The sequence below is a fragment of the Ictidomys tridecemlineatus genome, chromosome 10, assembly GCF_052094955.1.
Source record: "Ictidomys tridecemlineatus isolate mIctTri1 chromosome 10, mIctTri1.hap1, whole genome shotgun sequence".
NCBI lineage: Eukaryota > Metazoa > Chordata > Mammalia > Rodentia > Sciuridae > Ictidomys > Ictidomys tridecemlineatus.
Window position 1 is genome coordinate 39,276,389 of NC_135486.1, and position 26,983 is coordinate 39,303,371.

Sequence of the window (26,983 nt, forward strand, 5' to 3'; positions counted from 1 at the left end):
GTCTCATCAGAAGTCCTTAATTTCCTGCCCCAAAGTAGAAAGCCATCCATAGCCAGCTTTACATGGTTTGAAGTTTTAATTCATGTTTCTTAATTCACATTAAGCCAAAGAGTTACTGGAACTATCTCAATTTTGTTACTATTTTTAAACAATCTAATTTCTAAGTAGTCAAGAGTACCTGTTGAGCAAGTGATGGGAAAAGATACAGACCCAAGGGTTCTTTAGATATGTGTATACATCATGATATAATTAAATATATTTGGTTATATATAAAGAAATATGTGCATATAAACATATAGTAATATGTGCAGGGCATACATCAGCTTTATTGAGATGCAATTCACATATTACACAATTCACCCATTTCAAGTATGTAACAGTTTTTAGACATTGTCATCTCATATATATAAGTATATTTATAGAATTTACAGGTTTTAGTATATTTACAGAATTGTGCAACTGTTAATAAAATCCATATTAAAATGTTTTCATCATCCCAAGAAGAAACCATGCATCCACTAGCAGTCATTCCTTTCCCCTATAATTACCTAGCCCTGGATCATTGCTATTCTATATTCTGTCTATTCTATAGATTTTCCTATTCTATATATTTCATATAAATGGACTCATACAATATGTGGTCGTTAGTGTTTGGCTTCTTTCACTTAATATGTTTGCAAAGTTTGTCCATGTTATAGAATGTACTGGAACTTCTTTTTATTACCAAATAATATTCTGTTGTCTGGATATACATACATTTTATTTATCTATTCATCAGTTGATAAATGTTTGGGTTGTTTCTGCTTTGGGGCTAGTATGGATAATATTGCTGTGAACATTCATATACAAATGTTTTGCATGGACATGTGACCTCCATTGTCTTGACTATTTAGGCATGAAATTGCTGGGTCACATGGTAACCCTGTGCTTAATCTTTTGAGGAACTGCTGTACTAATTTCCAAAACCACTATACCATTTTATTTTCCCTCTAGAAAATTATGAGTGTTTCTTTTTCTCCACATTCTCGCCAGCACGTGTTATTTTCCCTCTCTTTGGTTATCCTTTCCTAATAGGTGTGAAGTGGTAGCTCAATGTGGGTTTGATTTGCATGTGCCTATTGCCCACTTGTATATTTTCATTGGAAAAAAGTCTGTTCACATGTGTTGTCTATTTTTCATTGGGTTCTCTTTTTATTTTTGACTTATAATCTTTCATAAATTATAAATATAAGAATAGGAAAACATACTTTCAATATATATCTGCTTCAGATATATATTGTAGGTTTTTCTGTTTTGATAGAAAAGCCCAAATACTTAATTTGAAAATGTCTAATTTATCTATTTTTCTCTTTTATTGTATGTGCTTTTGGGTTATATCTAACCATTGCTTAATCCAAGATCATAAAGTTTACAACACTGTTTTCTTTTGACAGTTTTAGTCCTACATTTTGAGTTAATTTTTATATGTGGTACAAAGTAGGGGTTCAATTTTATTATTTCATATACGGCTCTCCAGTTGTCCCAGAACCACTCGTTAAAAACAAACAACAAAAAAAACTATTCTTTCTTCATTGGATGGCCTTAGCACACATGTCTAAGTCGACTGACCATCAATGTGAAGGTTTATTTCTAGGATTCTCAATTGATCTGTATGTCTCTCCTTAGGACAGTACCATGCTATCTTGATTATTACAACTTTGTAATAAGTTTTGAAATTAGGATATGTGAATCCTCCAAATTCATTCTTTGTAAAGACTGTTTTGACTAGTCTGGGTTCCTTGAATTTCCATATGGATTTTAGATAAGCTTGTCAATTTTTGCAAAGAAGCCAGGTAGAATTATTTTTTTAAATTTTTGTGTTTATTTTTTATGTGGTGATGGGGGTTGAACCCAGGCCCTCATGCATGCTAAGAAAGTGCTTTACTACTGAGCTAACTCCCCAGCCTCCAAATAGAATTTTGATAAGGATTGTGTTATAAATGCCTGAGGAATATTGTCTTCTTAACAAAATTAAATCTTTTTTTTTTTTTCAGTCTGGGAATTGCACTAAGCTATATCCCCAACCTTTTAAAAATTTTTTGAGATAATTTTTAAAACTACCCAGTCTGGCCTTGAACTTGCCGTCCTCATGCCTCAGTCTCCCAAGTAGCTGGGATTACAGGTATGCACCACCATACTCAACAATATTAAGTTTTATCATTTACTGAGGTCTTCTTCAATTTCAATAAAATTTTGTAGTTTTCAAAGTAGACGTTTTGCACTCCTTTTATTAAATTTATTCCTAACTATTTTGTTTTTCTTGGTGGTGGTATAAATAGAATTGGCTTTCTAATTTTAAGATGTTTCACAGCAGGTATATAGAAATAGCATTTATTTTTTGTATGTTAATCTTGTATCCTGAAACTGTGCTGAATTTGCTTATTAGCTCTAAAAGTTTTCCTTCAGGCAGATTCCTTTCTTTGTATGAAATCATAATACCTGCAACCTGAAGGATCTTAAGAATGATAGCAACAACTGTGGTGGGGCAAGCTGGGAATGGCTCTTCAACTTTTTAAAATAGCAATGTTCTTTTTTGCTGAAACCCTGTCATTTTTCTCAGTAGAAAAGGACTGAGGGTATGGATCAATAGTAGGACACAGGTTTAGCATGTGTGAGGCCCTGGGTTTGATTTCTAGCATATCTTTTCCTGTCTCTTTCCCTCTCCCTGCCCCATTCCCCCACTCCCCACACAATGAATCTCTCAACAAAATTCTTTACAAATTACATGTCCACTGTGTAGACTTGAAAAGAATACATGTTTTTTTACCTCAAGCATTGCCCTCAATCTGCATGAATACATGATTTCAACAAACTGTCCCTATTGATCCCAATCATTCAGGAGATACGATGGTTTAATGAAAAGTGCTTGATATCTGGAATTGCAAGATTGGTTTCCAGTCTAGCTCTGTCTGTATAAGCTGTGAGACTAAAACCTGCCCAATTCACATACAAGATATTGAGGGTCCAATGAGCCACTTCTTAAAAAAAAAAAAAAAATATATATATATATATATATATATATATATATATATATATACGCACACACACACACACATATGTTTAGTAATAGTTGAACACAATTCCTTTGTTTTATTTATTTATTTATTTGTTTTTATGTGGTGTTGAGGATTGAACCCAGTGCCTCATGTGCTAAGCAAGTGCTCTACCAGTGAGTCACAATTCCAGCCCCTAGTGAGCCACTTCTTTATGCTGACTTCTGGGGCTAGGTGTGTCCTCTGTGCAGGGCCCCCAGGGATAGTGGTACTAGAGGAGGCAGGACTGACTGTGCTGACCCTTGAATAATGCCTTCCTGTTTTTATTGCTGTGATTTCCTTGGTTTTATCAGGGATGATTCCTTTCCTACTTAAACTGTTACGACATTCTACCTCTTCAAGAAAATCCTTCCATGCTAAGGGTAGATCTATCTTTGGTGAAGGTATCTCTGGATTTCACTTTGTTCAGTACCTGGGAGCTGAGGAGGATCTAGAAATCTGTGATGGGAACATCACAGTAGAGCTCTGAAGGGAAAAATAGGTTTTAGCCTTATCTCAGTCACAGAACAAAGGCTTTGTCCCCAGGATGGAGGATTAGCAGAAGCAATCCATCTTATCATAATGCTCATTGCATTTAGCTGCACCACTGCCTCCTTCCTTTATGTCATTAAAAACTGGTTTTATAAGAGGTTAAACAACATGTCAGTTTTATGATAGGCATAGCCAGTAATCTTAACATATGGTTGCCTAGCTAGGCTCAATAGCAGAGTGGCAAGAGTGTGGTCCTAGAGCTAGATTGTCCTTGGATTTAAATCCTGCCTCCATCTTTTAATAGCTATGTGACCTTCATAAATTATGTAATCACTGTATGCCCCCATTTCCTTATTTGTAAGGGGTATAATTATAGTAACTCACAAAAGTTGCTGTGAGAATTGAATTGTATTTATATATCTATATTGCTTATCACAAGATAAGCTCATGAAACATTTTAACTAGTCATAATAGACTTCAAGGCATTTACTTGATTAGGCTAAGAAAATGCACTTGTCCAGCTCAGGCTGTAGCTCAGTGGCAGAGCACTTGGCAGAGTGAGCGAGGTACTAAGTTCAATTCTCAGCAGCACATAAAAATAAACAAAATAAAGGCATGCTATCCATCTACAACTACAAAGGAAAAAAAAAAGAAAGAAAATGTACTAGTCAATAAAATGATACGAAAGCAGTATTCGAAGTTCACCCCACCCAGTGGTTTTCAAACTTTAGTATGCATAATAATCATCAAGAATAATTTTTAAATGAAATTACCAGGCTCTACCCGCTAGAATTTCTGATTTAGTAGTTAGTGACACATCTCATGATTTTTTTTTTCTGATTAAAAAAACAGTATTATTAAGCAATCATAATCTCATTCAGAAAAAGCCATTGTCAAACAAAGTTTGGACTCACGTGGGGTAAGGTTTTTTCAATAGGGTTTGAATTGTGGAAAAGAAAATTTTTTTCCCAGCAGGACAGCAGGACAGGAGTGGGAAGCATATTGATATTGACCAGACAACATACATTTCTGAAGAGCACAGTGCCTTGGACAGTGAACACTTTTGGTCTGAGATATGTGCCACCCTATGCTGGCAGGGGCTGGGCAGAGGTGCTGACTCCTTCGGCAGGAAGGCCTAATTGTTGTCCTTGTTTCTGATCCAACTGTTCACAGGATGGCTGTGGCCACTGAGACTGGGATGGTGACCACAAACAAGCCTTAGCTCCCATCACTCTCCTTTATTCCTGGAGAAGGGGACCCAAGGAATAATGGAATTGCCTATCCACAGAGGGATAGTGGATAGGGGGATACGTCTTTGACCATGTTTTTCTTTGAGGCAGAACAATCATGATGAAACCTCATCCTCTGCTCTATGATGATCCAACAGAAGTTATGGGTACTTGGGCTACAATGCCCTATTGTCTATAAGCAGTCAGCCTATGACTGACCCTTGGCTTTGGGTACAAGTTCATCGGATCATGATTTGGGGTGGGGAGTTTGTCTGCCCTTTGCCTTTACTGGGGGAAATATACTGCAGAAAGTTCTTTATCCTATCCCCAAAGTTCCTATTGAAGGAGCCTGGGAGGACTTGTTCCCCATAGTGTCTCCTACCTCCATGACTGGGACAAAAGGGCCCATTCCCCCAGCACCGGAGAGCCTCTCTCCTACAATCCTTTCTCCCTGGGCTTCTGATTTGGGCCAAAACCTGTCCTCTCTCTTGGTAGCTGGCCTAAACTTATTTCTCCTTCTCTTCCATGGATCCTGGATTTCAGGGATCTTGGACTTCTGCAGGTCCTGGCTGCTCTGGTCACTGGTTAAGAGTCCATACATCACCTGATAAGCTGATGCTCTGCTACTGGACATGCTTAGGGAGCTGGACAGTCTCTCCTGTGAAGCCAGGAGCACCTCAGAGTCACAGTCCTGCAGGAACTGTCACTGGAAGTTTTATAGAATGCCACCCTTAAGCCATATTATGAGGCTAATTCTCTGTGCTTTAAAGCATGAGTATCCTTGGCCCTGGGAATTAGAACTTCTAGAAGAGGAGGAGATTTTATTGGTCCCCAGATATTCTGAATTCCCCAGATTAATATGTACATTTTCGAAGTTTGACATCTTCCTGATTTCCATGGTGATTGCTCAGTCAGAACACTTCTCATCATCTTATTTCTCTCTGATTTCTTCATCTTTTCAAAATGGAGACCCTACCCGAAGTGATGACATGCTGTGGAATGAGCCTTTTGAGCTCACACCTCCACTCCCCAATGGCTCATGTCTGCCCATTTCTAGGTTTAGATTTGGTCCACATTATCTCTTCTAGTTCCCAGGACAGCAATGCTATGCCAGGGTCTGCCCACAAGTATGTAAGTGTGGGGCTGAGAGGGCAGGCTGCCCTCTTCTGTGGTTGAAGGAGCATGTGAGAGCCCACAGTTGTCACCAGATGAATCTGCACCTTTAGCAAACACTGTACTCCAGTATTCTTTCTGATTCATTCAGGTGATCCATGGGCATTGTTTTTTTTGTTATTATTATTTTTAATGGGCACTGTTCAATTTCATATAATTGAAAATTTACAGAAAGTTGCAAAAATAACATAGAGGGGTTTGTAAGTGTAACTCAGTGTAGAGCTCTTGCCTAGTATGCACAGGGCCTTGGGTTCAATCCTTAGCACCATTAAGAAGCACAAAGAACTTTCATATATGTTTTATCAAGATCCATTAATTTTTAATAATTTGCAACATTTGCTTTATCAGTCTTTTTCTACATTTGCCTCTCTTTATAAAATTTTTTTCCTAAATTATTTGAGAGCACATTGCATATCACATCTCTATACCCCTTCAAAACTTTAGTGTGTGTTTCCTAAGAACAAGGATATCTTCTCTAAATAACCACTGGCCAGTTATTAAATTCAGGAAATTTAATATTAATACATACTTTTATCTGATGTAATACATATTCCAGTTTTATCAATTGTCCAGTTGTCTCCAGAATGCCTTTTTATAACAGCTCTCCTTGCCATACAGAATTGGGTACAAGATCACATATTATCTTTTGAATGACATCCTTTTTGTTCCCTTTGGTATGGAACAGTGCCTCAACCTAGCTTTGTTTTTTATGGCATTGACATTCTTTAAAGAATACAAGCCAGTTTTTATAGACCATCCCTTATCAAGGTCTTGGCTAATGTTAGTGCTTAGATTTACGTTACGCATTTTTGGCTGGAATCCCACATAATGGAATCCCTTTTGAGAGTATCATCTCTGGAGATGTATGATATCCACTTCTTACTGGTGAGTTGGCGCACACTTTAAGAAATACTTGAATTCTTTGAGAAATATTTGACTAGCCATTTTTTGTTCTAAGAAGCCTCAGAACCTAAAGTGGTCAGAAAAGGAAACAAAGCTTTTACTGTCTTGGATGGTCTGATTGATTGATGGTTTGTGAAGGACCTCATCTAATTATTGCCAAAGTGCATCAGAAGATAATCATGTATTAACCACAGATGTTATAACATTCAAACCCACAAAACACCTTCACTCTTAATTTATTCAACTCTGTCTTTACCTCCATTCCATTCTTGGCAACTATCAGTCATAACTTTCATTTTGTATTTATTACAGGTAATCTAGTCAATATATCATATGACATAACTAAATTGTGTGTGTTGGTGGGTACTGGGGATTAAACCCAAGGGGACTCTACCACTGAGCTATACCTCCAGCCTCTCTTTTTCCTTTTTAAATGTTGAGACAGGATCTCACTAAATTGCCAAGCTGGCCTCAAACTTGTGATCTTCCTGTCTCAGCCATCTGAGTAGCTGGGATTACAGGTGTGTGCTACTGCATTCTGGCTGATAAAACTGAATTTGCCCATCCATATATGGAGGCCAGTAGAAACAACTTAATTTCTTCTATCATGTATTTTTTACCTATATATACTAGCTTCCTCTTCAATGGTATGCAAAAAATTGGCATGTTTTTGTTCTATCCCTAAAATACACTTATTCAAAAACTATAATTGATGTCTTCCCTTAATACTTATATTTCTGTATAAAACCTGCTGCCTTGGTGTACCTACTACATTGCAGACTCTACAATTCTCCTGGTACACATTCATTTATTCCTTCCTTTAAAAACTAGTCCAAAGGTTAAGAAAGAATAGGATGTATGTCTGAAAGCAACTAGCATTTATTGAGTGTCATCTTTCTGCCAACCTCTAAAATATAGCTTAATAACCAGAGGGGAGTTTCTGTTACTGCCATTTCACAGACAAGGAAATAATTACATCACTTGGTGTTAGGCAACTAACAATTGATAAAGTTAGGATTTTACCTGGTGTCTGACTAACTCTAAAAAAAACTCTCTCTGGAGACCATCTATAATGGTACAACAGTAAAGACAGAATGAACAAAATTATGTTCATATGCTGGGCACAGTGGCGCACACCTGTAATCCTGGCAGCTCAGGAGACTGAGGCAGGAGGATCTTGAGTTCAAATCCAGCCTCAGCAACTCAGTGAGGCTCTAAGCAACTCAATGAGACCCTGTCTCTAAATAAAATAGAAAAAAAGAGCTGGTGATGTGGTTCAGTGGACAAGTGTCCCTGAGTTCAATCCCTAGTACCTGTTCCCCAAAATTAAACTCATAAAATTCATAATGCCAGAATTAGGGTATGACTCTCAAAATTGAAAGTTCAACTTGAGGTCAAATGAAAGCATCTTACAAAATGGCTGGGAAACTTAAGGAACTTGTATACCTTGGGGCCCTTCAGGAGAAAACCAGAAGTAATTCCATAACAGATTAAAAAAGAACACTGAAAATACAATTGAAATCCTTATATTCCCTCCTCTATTCTTTATTCCACTTACTCTCCTTCTTTCCTTAGGTTACTATTTTTTGTGTTTACATAAATATGCCATTAAAATATAGATCAGGGATGGAGTTGTGGCTCAGTGGTAGAGCCCTTGCCTGGCATATGTGAGGCGCCACATATAGGTAAATAAAATAAAAAAGATCCATTGACAATGAAAACACATATTAATAAAATAAAATATAAATAGGAGCTTAGAATATAGTTTTGTGGTGGAGCACTTGCCTGGCATGCACAAGGCCCTGGATTTGATCCCTAGCACTACAAAAAAACAAAAACATAAAATAATGAAAATAAACAAATGCAAACAGTAGTTTGCAGGCTGGGGGTGTGGCTCAGTGGTAGAGCGCTCACCTAGCACATGAAGGACCTGGGTTCGATCCTCAGCACCACATAAAAATAAATAAAATAAAGGTATTGTATCCCATTAAACTAAAAAGCAAATATTAAAAATATAGTTTGCAATATATAACACTGGACAACTTAGTATTGTCATTAAACCTCATGTTTCAAGATCTAACATTTCTAATTGTATTTGTCTAATATATGGTGTCAAATACATGTTTATAACACATTTGTTTTCACAACTGTACAGTAGGAATATGCCAAGTGGTATGCATTTCCACAATTTATTTATTTATGAAAAATATTTGGGTTTACAATATATTCTTAGGGAAGCTAGGATTATTTGGAAAATACCTTTTACTTTTGAGATCAGCATTATAAATAAGTCCCCAAATGTCAACAGGGTAAATTGGGTCTGGAGTTACATTTACTTTTGGTTTGAGCCTCAAAATGAGTCTTGCAATTGTCAGTTAAAATTTCAATTTGTGGTGCTAGAGATTGAATCCAGAGTCTTGTACGTATTAGGCAAGTGCTCTACTCCAGAGCTATACCTATAGTCCTACTTGACAATATCTTTAGACAAGCAGAAAATATTAATTTTAATGAAGTCCAAGCCCATCTTATCAATTATTTATTTCATGGATCATGGCTTTGATACTGTATCTAAAAATTCATCACCAAACCCTAGGTCAACTAGATTTTCTCCTATGTTATCTTCTAGGCATTGTATAGTTTTACATTTGGGTCTCAGATCCATTTTAAATTAATTTTTGCAAGAGTATAGGGTCTGTGTCTAGATATTTTTTTTTTGTATGTGAATATGCAATTTGTTCCAGCATCATTTGTAGAAAAGACTCTTTGCTTCATTGAATTGCCTTTGTAGTTTGTCAAATATCAGCTGACTAATGTGGAATTTTTTCAACATTCTGTATTCTGTTTCATTGATTGATTTGTCTATTATTTTACCAATACCACATTGTCTTTATTACTGTAGGTTTACAGTAAGTCTTAAAGTTGAGAGGAGTCAGTCTTTCAACTTTGTTCTTCTGCTTCAATATTGTGTCAACTAGATTTGACTCTCTATATAAAATTTAGAATTTTAAAATTTAGAATCAATATCTACATGGTAAGAACTAGGGATGTAGTTCAGTGGTACAGCACTTGCCTAGCATGTGTAAGACCCTGGATTGGATCCCCAATATTGCAAAACAAACAATCTATATGATAACTTGCTGAGAGTTTGTTTGGATTGCGTTGAATCTATAGATCAAATTGGAAAGAAATAACATCTTAATAATATTGAGTCTTCTTGTCCATGAACATGGAATATCCCTTCATTTATTTAGACCTTCTTTGATATCTTTCAGAGTTTGTAGTCTTTCTCATATACAGCTTGTATATATTTTGTTAGTTTTATACCTAACTGTTTCTTTGGGGGAATATTCATTTAAATAGTAATGTGAATTTAATTTCAAATTCCACTTTTTCATTGCTGGTATATAGGGAAATGATTGACTTTTGCATATTAAACTTGTATCTTACAACTTTGCTATAATTGGTTATTAGTTCCAGGAACTTTTGTCAATTCTTTCAGATTTTCTACATAGATGTTTATGTTATCTGCCAACATGCATTTATTTTTTAGTTTTTTGTTTTGTTTTTTTCTTTGCTTTTCAGTTTTGGAAGTTGGTATTATGATATAAGCACAGAGATTCTTTCCACAGCTATCCTGTCCACTAACAAGCCCATCAAAGGCAGTATTCATTTATGTTACAGTGCTTTTGATCTCTAGTGTTTGTTTGTTACTTTTTTTTAGAATCACCCTGTCTTCGTATGTTATTCATCTGTTTTGGCACATTGTCTACTTTTCCCATCAAGGCCTTTAGCATACTAATCATAATTTTTAAAAATTATCAACATACTTGCCATATCTGATTCTGGTTTTTTTTTTTTTTTTTTTTAAGAGAGAGTGAGAGAGGGGGACAGAGAGAGAGAGAGAATTTTTTAACCTTTATTTTTTCTTAGTTCTCGGCGGACACAACATCTTTGTTGGTATGTGGCGCTGCTGAGGATCGAACCCGGGCCGCACGCATGCTAGGCGAGCGCGCTACCGCTTGAGCTACATCCCCAGCCCCTGATTCTAGTTTTTTTTACTTGTTGTCTCTTCAAACTGTTTTTGCCTCTTAGTATGCACTGCAGTTTTTTTTTGTTGAAAAAAAATTGTTGAAAGGCAAACAAATATACTGTGTAAAATAAACTATAATATTTTAATGCTTTTTAAAAAATTTAATTTAATTTTTTAATTGTTGATAGACCTTTATTTTATGTATTTATATGTGGTACTGAGAATTGAAACCAGTGCCTCACACAAGCCAGGCAAGTGCACTATCACTGAGCCCCAGCCCCAACTCCTATTAATGCTTTTAATAATTAGCAGTAAGTCATCAAAAGAGGGAATATATTCTGTCATCCTATGATTAGGTCCTATGGGGAGCCTGTGCCCCTGAACTGTGACCCTCCCAACTGCTTCTAAGCTTTGTTTTGTTCCTCCTGCCTCAGGAGGGACAGGAAGGCTAGAGGGAATTTCCCTTCCCTCACATGGAAAACTATAGGGAGTTGAAGTTGGTGATATCCTTTTACCCATGTTGGTGGGCTCTGGATAAAACAGCTTCTCCTGAAGACAGATCTTATTAAGAACACAATGTCCTGGCACATTTTATTATGGTTCTTTGTTCCCTCTCCATGCCAGAAGCATGAAGAGATTTTTCTCAGATATTCACTCTGAGAACCTAGTAGAGCCCCAGGAGGTAAATCTCACAATATCATGTCCCTGACCCCACTCCATGACTAGTCCCTTTGAGTTTTTATCTGTCAGGCTTCTTCACACCAAGCCTACAGCAAGTCATCCATTAGGGTTCAGGTTTTTCTACCTAAGTGCTAGTTCCCACAGTGGTTTCTGCCCATGAGTCTCTGGTCTAGCCTGGCAAGCTACAGTTCTCTATAGTCACTTGTCAATCTCTCCAATCTTAGGATCATGGGTCATCAGTTTACACTGTGACCTCTCTTTTCTGTCAGATCCACAGAGTTCTTGATTTTTCAGTTTGTTCAGTTTTTTACTCATTATTAGGGCAGAGTGGCAACTTCTAACCTCCTGACATACCAAACTGGAAGTGAAGTCAGAGGACCCCATATTATCCTTTTTAAAGTTCCAGTCATACCATCTTTAGCCAGTGAGAGAGTGCTGTTAAAAGTTGGCTTCTGAGTCCTTTTGATATGACCCTAGTAATCCTTAATAGCTTCCTTGCTATGTGATATATTTTAGACTGTTTTATAAATCTCCTGCCCCAGATCTAAAGTCAACCATTTCCTCCCCAAAGCCTTGTTTCTTTTAATGGGAAATGGCATTTGAAGATTATATTCTGGCAGGGCATGGTGGTGCATACCTGTAATCCCAGCTTCTTGGGAAGTGGAGGCAATAGGACCTCAAATTTGAGGCCAGGCTGGACAACATAGCAAGAACCTATCTCAAAATAAACATAAAGAGATCTGGGGATGTAGCTCAGTGGTAGAGTGCCTCTGGGGTCAGTCACATGGCGGGTGGGGAAGACTATATTCTGGGCATTGACTCATTACAGGATTGGTCATTCCTTATGAGTTCTTATTGATATTTCATTCAAATTTGGGCCTATATGATATGTTAGTCAGCTTTTCATCCCAGTGACCAAAATATCTGACATAAACAATTCAAAGGAGGAAATATTGATTTGGGCTCATGGTTTCAGATGCTTCAGTCCATTGTTGGCTGACTTCATTGCTTTGGGCCAGAGGAGAGACAATGAGTGCATCATGGCAGAAAGGCACAGCAGAAGAAACCTGATCAGCTCATGGCATTCAGGAAGCAGAAAGAAATAAAGAGAGAGACAACAGGGAAGAAAGAGAAGGGGCCAGGGATAAGATATAGTTTCCAAGGTCATGCCCCCTGTGACCTACTTTTTTCATCCATATTCCACTTGCCTACAGTTTCTTCTGCCTCACAGCAGACCTTTCAGCCAGCAATGGTCAGAGTCCTCATGATCCAATCACTTCTCCAAAGCCCCATATCTGAACACTGCTACACTGGGGACCAAGTCTTCGACATATGAGACTTTGGGGAACATTCCAGGTATAAAACATAACAAGGACTGTTGTTTTTTGTTCATTTCTTTCTTTCATATATTACTTATATTGCATGTTTACATTTTTTACATTACTTATTTATTACAGTTATATTTTCTTAATTACATCCCAGTTCTTAAGGACACGTGGGATAATCGAATTAGAAATTTTCATTATTACTCCTATATTTTATTTGGCATTGAACATATAGTATCAGACTACTAATAATAATACTACCGTGACAATTGTAATTAATGGGACAGTTTCTTAAAATATTTTTTACATTTGTACTCTCTATTTTTGACTAATTTGATTTTTTGAATTTGTATCATATTATATTGCCTGAACATAGAGACGTTAATTCTCATTTAGCTTTAGCTCTACAAGTAATTATAAGTCCTTATGCTGATATTATTTTTGATTTCTGGAACTCATTTTCTAGAGATTGAAGCTATTATATAGTTCAGTGTCAGAGACGTTACCTAGCATGTGCAAGACTCTGAGTTCAATCCCTAGTACCACCACTCCTAGAAAGAAAGAAACAAAGAAAGAAAGAAAAAGAAAGAAAGTTAGTTACCTAGTGTATTCCTCAGGTAACACTTAGGGGGAAAATATTCCTTGAGCTGATGTTTGTTTTTTTGGTTTTTATTTTTGTTTGTAATCCTGGGAATTGAACCTAGGGCCTCTCACATTCTAAGAAAGTGCTCTACCTCTGAGCTATATCCTAGCCCTATTTTTACTTTATTTTGAGACAAGGTGCCCAAGTTGTCCTCAAACTTGGTACCATTTTGACTGGGTAAAGTGGTACGTGCCTGTAATCCCTGTGACTTGGGAGGCCGAGGCAGGAGGAATGCAAGTTCAAAGACAGCCTGTGCAACCTTGTTGTCTCAGGATTACCAGTGTGCACTGCTACACCTAGCTTCTCTTGAGTTCTTGAATATGAAAACAGCTGATTTTCTTAAAATCTTAAAATCAGTTTACTGAGATATAAAATGCTAGACTTATATTTACATCCCTTAAGTATCTTAAATATGTTATTTAATTTTCTTTTGGCATAAATTGTTGCTGTCAAAAGGTCTGATGGACAATTTGTATTTCTTTCCTTTAAAAGTCACTTGCCTCTATTTTTGTAAAGTTTAATAATTTTCATAGATATATCTTGGTGCTATTTAGTCTGAGGTGGTGTTCTCAGGTATGTGGTGTGCTTCTTCAATGTACACTTTTTATTTTTTAATCTCAGGAAAGTCTTCTCCAATTATATTTTTTAGTATTTTTTCTATTCCTTTGCTTTGGTTTTCTCTTTCAGAGAGAGTTAGTTACATTTTGCCTGTTTTAAATTATTTATAACTTTTTGCTAAATTAATTTAAACTCTATTTTTTTTATTTTAAAATTTCCCCTTTCCACTTTTTATGTCTAATTTTTTCCTGTGTTCCATAACTTACTTCCTCTTCTCTTCTCTTTCCTCCTCTTTTACTTCTTTATTTATTTATGTGGTGCTGGGGATTGAACCCAGGGCCTTGTGCATGCAAGGTAAGTAAGTACTCTATCAACTGAGCTATGTCCCCAGCTCTTCCTCTCTTAGAAGTCCTGTTGTTGATAGAGGTCTTTGTCCGAACCTCAACCTTGCTCACTTTACTTCTCCCATTTTCCTTCTATTTTTTTCCCTATATTCTTCTTATTGAGGGATTTTCTTGACTTTGTATTCATTAAAATTTTAAATTTATTCTATTTTTTATATCCAAGAGCATTTTTTCTCTTAATGATCATGATTGTCTTTCTATTCCTCTGAGGAATATATATGTTTTTCCTTGCATTTTCTGAATTGTTTCCTTTCCTCCAAGTTTCTCTTTTCTGTTATTTTTATTTTTTTAAAAAAAATTTGGGGGGGCTGGGGATGTGGTTCAAGCTGTAGCGCGCTCGCCTGGCATGTGTGTGGCCTGGGTTCGATCCTCAGCACCACATACCAACAAAGATGTTGTGTCCGCTGAGAACTAAAAAATAAATATTAAAAATTCTCTCTCTCTCCTCTCTCACTCTCTCTTAAAAAAAATTTAAAAAAAAATTTTTTTTGGTTGTAGATGGACACAACACCCTTATTTTATTCATTCATTCATTCATTCATTTTTTATGTAGTGCCAACTATGGAATCCAGTGCCTCACATGTACTGAGCCACAACCCCAGCCCCTTTTCTGTTATTTTCCAAATACCTTTCATTGTAAAAATTTTCAACAATGCTTTTTGTATGATCCTTGACCATCCATGCATGTATTAGGATGACAGCACTAAACTGCTAATTACAGTTCTTGGTTTCTATGTTCATAAGTGGAGAATAATTGATAACTTCTTTGTCTGTAAGATCGTTGGGCAAAGATCCAGCTGGTTTGGAAGCGGAGTCTTCCCAAAGGAAGAATCCTATAATCTCCTACCTAATGGAATAGAAGAATAGATGCTAGCATCTGGAAATTAACATAAAATTGCCTGGAGTCCCAATTTTTGGTCTGTACACTTTCATGTGATTCCTCTGTTTTTAGAAAGGTATTCCACCCGGTGACTTCAGCCACTTTAGGGATGCTGGATGTCAGCTTTTCCAGAGAGCAAAGGTCTATATAATCTCCCACTGGGATGGGAGTAGGGTATGCTTTTTTTTTTAGAATTTTTTTTTTTAATATTTATTGTTTAGTTTTCGGCAGACACAACATCTTTGTTTGTATGTGGTGCTGAGGATGGAACTTGGGCTGCAGGCCTGCCAGGCGAGCTCGCTACCACTTGAGCCACATCCCCAGCCCTAGGGTATGCTTTTGTCTGGGTAGAAGGAGTGGGAAATCTTGAAGGAGTCTAATTCTTCTTTATATAGGTTTTCCCTCAATCCCTCAATCCCTCAATCCCTCGGTTTGCAGTTTCTCCCTAATCACATATCTCCCATTTCTTTCTGGGGTTCAGTGTAAGCATTAGTTTGCTTTTGTTGTTACTTCCCAAAGGACACCAGCATTTCTGCTGTTTTCTTTCTACGAATCATCATTTCCTACCCATTTTCCATCATCCAAAAGATTGTTGACGTCTCTCATTTGCTGTGCTCACCTCACCTATTCTCTTTATGTTTTTCTTAGGATTGTGTATCATTTTATCTCTCTGTCTTTCTGTCTTTGCCACACGCTCATACAAACATACACACATTTTAATAAGATTTGGAAGACAACAGAGATTAACAAATGTGTTTAATTCATTAGCTTCCGTAGAAGTGTATTACTTTTTCATGTATTATCATTTTGTTTATATAGGAGGGCAGTGCTAGATACTGAACCCAGGATCTTGCACATGCTTAGTGTGCATTCTACCACTATTCTACCACTAATAGGAGCTCCACCCCTATTCCCTATATTATTTAAAAAACTTACGGTCAGGAGATCAAAAAAGCTGGACATTATTGGGTCACTTTCTATTTTTAAATGGGTCTAATAGCTGTGATTTTCATAAACCTTTCCTGAAGACTGAATACCAAATGAATTAAGGGTCTAATGCAATATCAACATTCTCACATTTTTATGTATAAACAAATTAGTAGGGCTAGGGTTGTGGCTCAGTGCTAGAGTGCTTGCCTGGCACATGTGAGGCATTGGGTTTGATTCTCAGCACCACATAAAATAAAAAAATAAATAAAATAAAGGTACTGAGTCCATCTACAACTAAAAAAATATTTTTAAAAAAACATAAATTAGTGAGTAATTATCTACTTTACAAAGGCCCTTACTATGGGAAAAAGTTATCTCCCCTAAAATATTTAAAGTAAAAGCTTATTTACAAAAATTCCAATCAATAGTTTATAAGAACATAACCATTACATGTAATATAATTTACTTAAATATTTCTGCCACCCAAGTCACTCAGCATAGTCTTTATTTTAGAAGCTAGAGCTTAATAAATAATACAAACATTTAAATCCCATTAGTAAATCTCAAAAAGAGAAAAACTTCAAAGAAGTGGACAAGCAGAAAGAAAACAGTCTTTAAGGACTCTTGGGCAAAGGATTCCAGAGACAAAGCAGGAGTATAGGCACAGGTGAGAGGAGGCCTTCAAAGTACCAGGGAAAGGTACTATAATGGTGGATTCTCACTCACAGTAGAAGGTGCAAGCGCAGGCAAGCAGACAGATGGAGAAAACAACCACGGATCTGAATCAAGCATCATGATTATAATCAAGGGCATGACTGTTACTGAACAAAGAGTTTCCAAGTCACAGGATGTTCTGGGCCTGAATAATGGGCTGTGTATCAAGAATGCCCTAAATTAAAATAATACTGGCAAAGAGAAAGGACCTAGAGGATTTAAGAAAACTAAAAAGTAATCAAAATAGAGTCAATGAGCATCAGAAGGAAAGAATCTAATGGAATTCTTCCAAGTAGATTTCAGAATTTCAAAAGTGCATGTTATTTCAAAAGGGCAAAAAAGAGTGTGGAGCTATTAACAAGGAGATAGCATTGTGATGACATCAGGGACAAACCAAACAGAAGCAGAATGGTTAAGGACATCATAAAAAAATTAATGCAATAACTCATGTTTATTCATCATTTACTATATGATAAGCACAATGCTAAATGCCTTCTCTTAGAATTATCACATATCTACCATTAACATAAAGTAGGAACTATTTTTAACCATTTATAGATGTGGAAACTAAGGGATTGTGGCTTTTAATTAATTTGCTCAATCACATCTAGGGTTAGGATTTAAACTCCGATCTGACTTTGGAGTTGGAGCAAATTCATAGTATTAATAATAATTACTGTTTCATAAATATCATGAATGTGTCAAGCACTTTATATACATTATTTTTATTCCTCACTGCAATCTGCAAGATAGCAGTTATAGATATTTGTAGGATATTACTTCATTAATTATTAATAATATATTGATGGAGAGTTGCATTTGAAAGTATGAAAAGCTGATATTGAATTCCCTCAAAAGCAAAGCATCATTAGCTTCTGTTTAACCACCTGTGAGAATGGGCAGTGGTGGGTGAAATGGACCAAGTATGGACATCAAAGCTAGACAAGCCTGGTTATAACATATTTGGGATCCCAGTTCAACACAGTTGGGAAAATAACAACTAGTGTTATTCCAATTCCTTTATAACCTTGCTTTTGGTGTGCTGTGGATATAGCAGCATGTTTATGAGAAATTGGCATGAATTCTCAATGATAAAATGAGTATATAGCCAACCTGAATAATGGTGGGGTGACTACAGGGTACAACTCTTCATTTCATGGGTCTAGAAAACTCCTAATTCTTGCTGGGCACAGTGGTATATACTTGTAATCCCAGCAACTCCGGAGGCTGAGGTAGAAGGATTGCAAGTTCTGGGCCAGCTCAGCAACTCAGCAAGATCCTATCTCAAAATAAAATAAAAGGGCTGGGGATATATTCCAGTGGTAGACGATCCCTGGGTTCAACTCCCAGTACAGAAGGAAGGAAGAAAGGAAGGGAGGGAGGGAGGAAGGAAGAGGAAGAGAAAAAAGAAAAGAAGGGCCCCTGATTCCAATACTTTTTCTTAGCAGGCTCCATGATGCCTCCATGGGCAACTCTGCTGATGTTACAAAGATCAATGTTCCTTGCACAAGAACAAGAGAGCCTCTGTTTAGTGGCAATTGCCCTGTGTCAACCCATCTCATTCTCCCTTGCTCTATAATTCTGAACTAGCTTCACAGCTGACTCTATACCCCATCCTAGTCACCCCTCCTCACACCCAGTTCCTAAGTCCATCCTGACCAAGGCAGGAAATCCAGTATTGTGTTTGTGTAGTCTCTCCCTGCAACTCCATCTCGTGGAGCAGGAAGTAACTTTTCTTTCTAAGACCTGAATTCTGGCTCCCTTGTTATGGCCACTGAGTGCTTGTATGGCCTGCTCATTCAGTGCCTGATTCTTTTGGTCTCTGAGCTGAGCTGGGACTCAACATTCTTAAGGAATAGAAGGAGGGGTGATTGTGTTGACCCTTGGAACTCTACTGGATGCCCAGCCTGCACCACTAAAGTCTGATGGGTTACTCTGCCCAAGATCTTGGTGCTAAAATGGAAAACCAATGCTCAGCAAAGTTACCGAAACTACTTTTACGTAGTCCAGGGTCACAGTTCTCCAAAGTTCAGGGTTTGGCTGCAAATTGAGTCCCTCCCTCTGTGTTCCCTACCTACCTCTAACCTACCTCCCAGTGCCAAATATTCTGAAATTGTGATTAAGGTGTCTGGGCCTCCTGGGCCTTGTGCCTGCTCTCTGGGAGAAGGAAGCTTTTGTCCAGAGCTAGTGACCACAGCAGGGGAAGACCCAGCAGTGAATGATCCATGAAGCTGGCTCAGGACACTTGAACTTCAGGGCCCCTCAGGCATGGGCCCCTCTGAATGGTAAGACTTGTCCAGTGTTCTAGGTGGGGAAAGCTAGGTTATTTTCAAGCAAATTTTCTGCTGGTAAATTGCTTATGATGATCACAAAAGAAAGGGATATATATATCCCCAAGGCTTTAATTTTGTGTGGTCATTTCTTTACTCATTCTAAATGAATATTCACTTCCATACCTAAATTTGTATTTGCATTTGCATTCTTTTTCATAAAGAAGGACTCCCAAATTGATGCCACAAAACCAGGATTTGCCTTTGGAAAGACCCAAGCCTTATCCAACTATCTCCATTGACTATAATTTAATTGATCTGGGGCAGTGGATCTCAGCTGGACCAATTTTTGTCCCAAGGGAATAGATATTTAGCAATGTCTGGAAACATCTGGGGTTGTCTCAATTCGGGGAGGGAGGAGCTGCTAAAGGTTTTTAATGGGTGAAGGCCATGAGTGCTCTTAGATATCTTAACAATACAGAGGAAAATCCCCACTGAGAATAATTCTCTGGCTCAAAATGTCTGTAGTGCCACAGCTGAGAAAACACGACCCAGGATTGGTCTCTAAGCATCAGCATTTTTTCAAAATCTTTCTAATTCATTTGATATACCACTCAGGTTGAAAATGATAGTTCTATAGATAATAAGATTAGCTAATCTTTACTACCAAGTGCTTACTATGGGTCAGTCCATGTTTTAAATGAATTAGCTCATTAAATCTTTGGAATAAGCTTACAAGGATAAGTACTATTATTGCTTCCATTTTACAGATGAACAAACAGAGGTATAAAATATTAAGAAATGTGTCCCAGTCTTCAAATCCAGGAATTCAAACCCAGACACTTGGGCTCCAAACCTGAGCTGTTAATAATGTTGCATACCTAAACCTCCTTGGCTGACTTATGTCATCCAGCTGGAGATTTCCATGGGAGAAGGAAGAGATTACATAGAAAGTCCCTGGCAAACTCCTGTAGCACAATGCTCTGCCTGCACTCAATACTTGGAAATGAAAAGGAGAAAAAAGGTCCTCAAATAGGTACAGCTGAGATTGGGGAAGATGCATAAAATCATTTTGAACTGTGCACCCAACGATAGCCCTGTAGTTGAGAGTGTTGGCATTCCACATTCTCACATATGTCTTTGTCTAATTCTATTTGCTAGATGCAATTTCTTCAAATGAAATTTTTATCCAGAAATGGTAGATCCATGGTCAGGTAAGTGTTCTAAAAAAGGGTCCTCATCCATTAGACTGCAAATAAGTAATAGCAAGTATTGTTATCATCACTAGCTCCAGAGCAGTAATGGGCTGTGGGGCAATGTACCTTTTACAGATGGATGTCTCTAATTGAAAGCCATGCCAAGCAGCTGTCAGAAATGCTGACTACCAGACCGGGGAAAGTTCTGCCAAATGGAGAATGAGGACAAGTACTGTGGCAAAAACAGTAGAAATATGTAGCCCAAGATGACTCTCTTTATTTACTGTTATAAAATGCTCAGGCAGAAAAAGTACCAGTATGCTAAGACTTCTTGGTTTAATTCCACAAAACCAAGAATAAAGAGTACAGTTATGATAGGGATAAGACAAAGACACAGACTATGGGAAAAAGTGATTATTAATAGTAGAGCTCTTAGCCTACCTGGGGCTGTATTTCTGCTGTACTGGATCCCCCATCAACATTCCCAGCAAGAAGTTATGATGCTTTGGTTCCAGAGTGACCCTGTGAACTGGCATCTTACCCCTCTTAGGAGACTTCTCTTCTGCTCGATTGACCTTGCTATCCCCAATGTTACTGTTGCCCTTCCTAACCACTCCCCATCCCTAGGGGAAGATGCCAGATAATGCTTATTTCCACTGGATTATGGATTACACAAATCCAGGAGGTTAAGGTTCTTAGTTGGATCGTCTGTTAACATTTATTTTTGTATCCCCATGATTTAGTAAGGGTCTCACGAAAAAATATTTGAAGGAATGAAAGGACAGAAGGATGACTCATCCCCAAGGATCATGAAATCCCAAAGCTGGGTCAGTCTGGCAAGCAAGAAATGACTTTCCTCAATCTTGTTGAGAGCCTTAATTCTTCCTTGAGGGCACCATGACATTTTACAGATTTGTCTTTCCTCTATATTTTTTCTTTGTAGAATGCAAACCACAACATCATGTTTCATGGGCCAGAGAATTTTTACCTAAATCTGCTCTCTGTGAGCTCTCCCTCCACACTGCTTGCTGGCCACAGAACACTTCCATTCCCAGAAGGGCCCTGCCCCCACCTTTGGGATTTAGTTCCCATCATACTTTTTGCAGGAAGGTCATGCAGCCATGTTCAGGCACTCTCAGTCCAGAGGGCTTAGCTGACAAAGGCCCCTCAGTCCTCTCTTTCCCAAAGTTTCTTAATTGACACCCCCCTACTACCCAGCTCCAGGTGAACTCATTCTGTATTCAGTAAAACATATGAATCAGGTGAGACTCAATTTACATATCCAGGAGGCTTTCTTTTTGCTCTGTAAAGTAGCTTTGCACATCTCTGCTCTGATTTGTTGTTACACCCTCACAGTTGACATCACTGTCTTACACTCATAGTTTCCTCTGTGACATTAGACTGCAAATAAGTAATAGCAAGTATTGTTATCATCACCAGCTCCAGAGCAGTAATGGGCTGTGGGGCAATGTACCTTTTACAGATGGATGTCACTAATCGAAAGCCATGCCTAGCAGCTGTCAGAAATGCGGTGGCTTCCTTTTGATTGCTCGGTATTGCTGACCATTCTAGCTCATGGGCTCAGCCTAGGCAACAAGGTTGGTACCCCTAGTGAGCCATTTCCAGTCCACCCTCAGCCCATTCCTTCCCTGGCTCCCTAGGGACTGGCTGCCATGGTGTGGATGTGATTTGTCCCTCATGAGTTCCTGTGTTGGAGATTTGGTCTCCATTGTGGCAACGTGACACAGATTAGGACCTTTAAATGGTGAAGCCTAGTGGGAGGTCCTTAGGTCTTTGGAGGATGTTCTCCAAAGGGATTGATGTTCTCATGGGACCCCTTGTGTTAAATTCTTTCTTTCTTTCTTTTGGTACTGGGGATTCAACCCTGGGTTGCTCAATCACTGAGCCACTTTTTATTTTTTATTTTGAGACAGGATCTTGCTAAGTTGCTTAGGGCCTCACTAAATTGCTGAGACTGGCCTTGAACTTGTGATCTTCTTGCCTCAGCCTCCAGAGCCCTAGGATTACAGGCATGAGCTACCATGCCTGGCTTGAGTTACTTTCTTGAGAGAGTGAGTACTCATGAAAGTCGGAGCCTGACCCTTCAATCACTCCTATCTCATCATATGATCTCTTCTTTCCACACACACTCTCACTGTTCTGATGCATTCACCACGTGGTTCTCACTAGATCTGAGCTGATGCTGGCATCATACTCTTGAACCTCCAGAACTGTGAGCTAATCAAGCTTCTTTTCTTTATGAAGTTATTCAACCTCAGGTATGTTGTTATAGTGAAGAAAAACAGGCTATGGATGTAGCTCAGTGTAGAACATTTGCCTGTCATGTGCAAGGCCCTGAGTTTGATCCACAGCACTATTAAAAAAAAAATGAAGAAGAAAAAGGAAATAGTCTAATACCCTGACTACTCAACAGTCAATTCCAGAGTCCCCTAAGGAACAGCACAGAACCACTTCCTTGGACAATAGGATAGATATGTCTTGGTGGTCCCTACCGTCAAGAAACCCACAGTAAGGACGCCATAGAAATGTGACGTGTTCAGTACAATGATAGAAGTATCCTTTTTAGAGAATGGAAGAGGAGTTCCAAACTAGGGTAGAGAATAGAAGCTTGGGAGGTTTCCTAAAGTAGTCTAAGTCTTTCCTAAGTTAAGTCTTAAAGAATCCATAGGGAATAGATGAAGATGAGACGATGCAAATATGACTTTATCCCTCACCGACCAGTTTGTACTGAAGAACTGTCATTTGCCAGGCAAAGTTCTAAGTGCCAAGGGGACAGCCACAAACAAAACACAGAGTCCCTGACCTCACAGACTTATTCCTAGTGGGAAGAGATAGACAATAAGCAAAATGAATAAACCAAATATATAGTACCTTAGAAGGTGACAAATGTTATGTAGAGAAAAAAAAATAAATCAAAGGAGGGGATTCAGTGTGTATGTGTGGAAGAGGGTTAATTTTTAAAACGTAGGGATTTTAAATATCGTAGCCACGGAATACTACCAGATGAGTACTACAGAGATCCAGCTTGATCTGGCTGCAACCATATTGGTTGTAATGCCATTTTGCCCAGCAGGTGACCCTGGCATGCCTCCCAAACCCTTGAGGATAAACAAAGTTATTGACACAGTCAGCAGAGCATTTCATGTCACAGAGACTGTTTCTTAACTGACATTTGACATGTTAATAGTTTTTGAGAAAGCCCAGGTAAACTGCAATTGACTGAGGTCATTTGTCTGGCTTAGCGTATAAACCTCTTCTTCCTGCTTGGGGTGCAGGGATACTCCCATTTTGCTGCTGCTGAAGACATGTTTCTGTCATAAATCCTTGATACAGCATCCCGTGCAATCCTGTATATGTCTGCCCCTTCCTTTGGTGCTTCTCTGTGCCATCCCTTTTCATCTGGTTCTAAACACTGAGTTTTTTCTGAAACAAATACCAATTGCTTTCATCTTCCTTGTAGTTTTAGCTATTTATGAATTTTTTAGTTCTATTACTTCATTTTGATCTTTTTTTTTCTTTTGTGGGGCCTGGTGGGTACTGAGATTGAACCCAGGGGCACTTAAAACCACTAAACCACATCCCCAGTCTTATTTTGTATTTTATTTAGAGACAGGATCTCACTGAGTTGCTTAAGGCCTTGCTAAATTACTGAGGCTGGCTTTGAACTTGTGATCCTCCTGCCTCAGCCTCCAAAGCCTCTGGGATCATGGGAGTATGTCTCCATGCCTGGCTTCATTTCAATCTCAAAAACAATCTTGTGAGGAGGCAGGAAAAATTAGTCTCCCACACCTGTTACTCTACGCCTTAGTTCTCTAGGGCTGCCATAAGGAAGGACCACAATTGTGTGGCTCAAACGGCCAAAATACTTTTTCTCACAGTTCGGGTGGCCAGAAATCTGAGATCAAAATATGGACAGAGTTGGTTCCTTCTGAGGGCCTTGAAGCAAGGGTCTGTTTCAGTCCTCTCTCCTTGGCTTGTAGAAGGACATCTCCTCTTGTGTTTTCACAAGGTCTGCCTTCTATGTGTGTCTGTGTCCAGAATTTCCTCTGGACACCAGTTCCTATTGGATTAAGGTCCACCCATGTGGCCTCATTTTAACTTGACTTACCTCGGTAAAGACCCTGTCTCCAAATAAGGCCACATTCTGAGGCCTTGGAGGTCAGGACTTCAACATAGCAATCTGTGGAGGCAAGGGACACCATGAAACCCATAGCATTCCCCAGATTACTTTGATCTTGCCAACTTGCACTGGCTGACTCTTGAGTCTGGAGGTGAGATGACTTAGATGACCTATGTGGCACCTGAGTGACTCTCAATGCACAGACCTGCTTATCTTTGAGACTATCAAGGAAACAAGGGCCTTTCCATGATGGGTCCCACCTGACCTATTTCAAAAGCAAAATATTTTGATTTTTTTTTTAAAAGGACTCAACAAATCTAGGTCAAGTTAGACCTTGATTCCAGCATTAGCTACCTCTTGAACACTGAATAACCCTGAAAAGTCCTATAGGCTTGCTTCAAGGATGAGCAGGTTCTTAAAACAGGAAGTAAAAATAATTGAACAAAAACTACAAGAGAGGAAGGAAAAACTTAGAAGGAATATGAACTCAAGGAGAAGGTTGAGAAAGGAAGGGGAAAAAAAGGTCAGAGTTGCAAGTTATCTTAGGTCTCCTCAAAAATTAAATTACACCTGCTCTATGGAAACTGTAGTCATGCATGCAAATGTGTTTTGAGAGGTTAAAAGTGTTATGCAATTGTGAAGTGTTCTTTTCTAAGGTAGAAATAACTGTTTCCTGTCCTTTTAGCTAATTTTAAGCTACAAATAGAATATAACTCTTCTGAGTTGCCAGTATCCATCTTCATTTCTTTGAGGAGACTGCTTTTTTTTTTTTTTTTTTTAATTAGCAAGTGTGAAAAACTTCAAAGACACATTAACCTGTGTGCTGACCTAACTAGGGTACAGGCTGGAATGTTTAGCTTTTGCCCCAGGTCTTGGTGTGACCCTTATTATAGAAAGCTTTGGAATAAATATCTTTGGTTCTCAGATCTCATTTCATATTGTCTAAAATATCTGAGAATAACAATTCAGCTGTATTCCAGGGCCTTCTAATCGGTGATTCTTAAATTTTACCCAAGGCTCTTAAATTTTACCTTGAAACTGATCCAAGAAAGCAATTCTTCCCTGTAGTCCTTTGGCATAAACTATTAACAAATCCATACACCTTCATTTTTGCACACATCAAAACCTACTTACTGGGGCTGGAGCTGTGGCTCAGTGGTAGTGCACTTGCCTGGCATGTGAGAGGCACTGGGTTCAATTCTCAGCACCACATATAAATAAATAAAAGGTCTATCAACAACTAACAACAACAACAACAACAACAACAACTACTTACTGATAGCTTGCTATATGAACTATTGTTACAGATTAATCCAATTTGGAATTCATATGCAAAAATCATTGAGCTACCAACTTTTGAGGATTCTGCTTTAGAATTCCACCAGGAAGTTTGGCTTCTGGGAAAATGGGACCTAGCATAAAGCACAGAGGGAGCCTTCCCCATCCCCATACATTGTCTGGACAAGTGCTTTGTCATTAGTCTATTATCAGTGTCATGTGTGGGTCAAGATTTCCAATTGCTGCCATTCTTGCTTTTAATTATAAATTACTGTTAATTTAGTTCCATCATTATCAAAGTAGTCAAAACTTGTTTGAGCCTTAAAGTGACTAGTGATACATATTAAACTATATTTTTGGTCTTTAACCTTCTAGTTAAAGACAATTATGCATTCAAATTGATTATGAATCATTTACACCTTAGTTGCTAAAGCACATGTACACCTGATCCCCCCAAATACACTTGGGTCCCTTAATAGTATCCTTAAGTTATTTTTCCACTTGTATACAAGAAAGGATGAGGTAGGTTGACTGTGGGTTATTTTGCCCAGCTTAAGGTGGTATAGAGAAGGAAAAAGAAGAGGTTAAAAACATTTTTAGACCTCTAGGAATGAGGAATGGAATGTGCTGCACGCCCCTGCAAAACACTTGCAAATGGCGTGTGCACGTGCACTTCTCTGGGGAGATGCTTGGGAAATAAATATTCATACTTACCTTTTTCCAACTCCTACTCAGCTGCAGGCTCGCTGTAGTTGCAGCAGGAAGTAATGGAGGCGGCTGATGAAGCAAGAGAAGTATCAGAAGTGGATGGGAGGCGGGGCTCTTCAGAGCAAAGGTTTCAGGGCAACTGCAAATATGAGTGACAGAGTCACAAACAACGAGCTCTGCAAATAGTGGCCACAGCTCACAGCAATAAGTTTCTATGTAGGGTTGTAAAATCTGCTGGTTGTGTATCAACATATGGTCAGTGCCCATAAAAGCTGGCAGTGATTCTGGGAGATTGGCCATGTTGGGGTTTCCATGCGCATACAACTAGTCTGGACCCCTCCTAAACCTGGCCTGGGC

At 38.4% G+C, this 26,983-nt stretch overlaps 1 protein-coding gene across 2 annotated transcripts in view; it reads right to left on the minus strand.

Moving 5' to 3' along the window:
• The window catches only part of Lpgat1 (lysophosphatidylglycerol acyltransferase 1), a 115,504-nt gene extending 88,799 nt beyond the window's left edge, over positions 1-26,705 (minus strand). The window contains exon 1 of one of the 2 annotated variants that reach the window (XM_078022777.1): positions 26,633-26,705. The gene's annotated coding sequence lies outside the window, so the exon portion shown is untranslated. Of the gene's footprint in view, positions 1-20,940; positions 21,058-26,632 lie in introns of those variants that run through there. The other variant, XM_078022776.1, reaches the window with a different exon arrangement.
• Positions 26,706-26,983: the final 278 nt, after the last annotated feature.